This window comes from Propithecus coquereli, unplaced genomic scaffold (genome assembly GCF_000956105.1).
Source record: "Propithecus coquereli isolate 6110/MARCELLA unplaced genomic scaffold, Pcoq_1.0 Scaffold142, whole genome shotgun sequence".
Lineage (NCBI taxonomy): Eukaryota > Metazoa > Chordata > Mammalia > Primates > Indriidae > Propithecus > Propithecus coquereli.
Genome location: NW_012138525.1, coordinates 7,006,961 through 7,008,465, shown reverse-complemented (window position 1 = coordinate 7,008,465; position 1,505 = coordinate 7,006,961).

The window sequence follows — 1,505 nt, the reverse complement described above, 5'->3', positions numbered from 1 at the left end:
TGGTTGTCACAATTGGGGGTGTGTGTGGTGGTGGTGGTGGTGGTGGTGGTGGTGAAGGAACTGATGTCTCTGGCAAACAGTCATTGAGCACCTGAGGCCTGCCGACAGCCAAGTGAGTGAGCTGGGAAGTAGATCTTCCCCCAGGTGTGCCCAGCTGTCACCTTGACTGCAGCCTCATGAAGACCCTAACATTGGCGCCTACCTAAGCTGAGTTCAGATTCCTAAAACACAGAAACTGTGCGATAATAAATATTTGTTATTTTAAGCCAACAAGTTTTGGGGTAATTTATTACGCAGCAATAGATAACTAATACAGAGAGGACTATGATAAGTTTGAAGCCCTGGCAGGCTATACAGGGAGGTCCAGTTGTTACGGAAGGTGGTAGAACTCTGAGAATGAAGTAGGAACTGGAGTTAAAGCTTCGTGGCTGGCTGAGGGGTGAATTCACTAGAGTGCTAAGGGTGAAAGTGGAGGAAGAGAAGAGAAGAGGAATAGGAAGATGAGGAAGAAGACAAAGAGAAGATAAAGAGAATGAAAAAGGAAGGGAAAGGAGAAAGAAGAAAGGGGAAGAGAGAGAAAGAGAAGGAAGAGGAGGGTAGACAACTGAGGACTGAACCTTGAGATGTGGAGAGGGGAAGTAAAAATCAGAGATTCACCTTTTACAATGCACTGTCATATTGCTGCTGTGCTTAGTTTTTTACTACCGCTCAGTGTGGTGGGTATTATTATGATGATGATTGCCGATTTACAGATGAGAAAGCTGAGAGGTTAAATAACCTGACCAAGGCCATGTAGCCATTCGGTAGTGGAGCTACTATTCAAATCCAAGTCTGCAGATCCAGAGCTCTTAACTATATGGCTGTAGTGCCTACAACTATACTCTTTCTTTGTTAGACACTGGTTTCTTTATTAGTTAAGATTAGGTTTGGGCCAGGCACGGAGACTTTGAGAGGCTGAGGTGGGAGGATTGCTTGAGGCCAGGAGTTTGAGACCACTTGACCAAGAGCAAGACCCCATCTCTACAAAAAATTAGCCAAGTGTGGTGGCATGCACCTATAGTCCCAGCTATTTGGGAGGCTGAGGCAGGAGGATAGCTTGAGCCCAGGAGAGTTTGAGGTTGCAGTAAACTATAATGGTGCCACTGCACTCTAGTCTGAGTGACAGAGCGAGGGAGACTCTGTCTCAAAAAAAAAAAAAAAAAAGATTAGGTTTGGCTGCATATACTGTAAATAAGTATATAGCAGTGGCTTTAATAAGATAATTTCATCCCTCTTTCAGTAAGAGATGTCTGGAGGAGGCAATCAAGGGCTGGTATCATCCCTTAGATGGTGGCATCATGGTACTACCTGTGGCCCAGGCCAGTTAAGAGCTGAGAACAATGTATGATGTCAAGATAACATTTCGGGCCGGGCGCGGTGGCTCACACCTGTAATCCTAGCTCTCTGGGAGGCCGAGGCGGGCAGATTGTTTGAGCTCAGGAGTTCGAAACCAGCCTGAGCAAGAG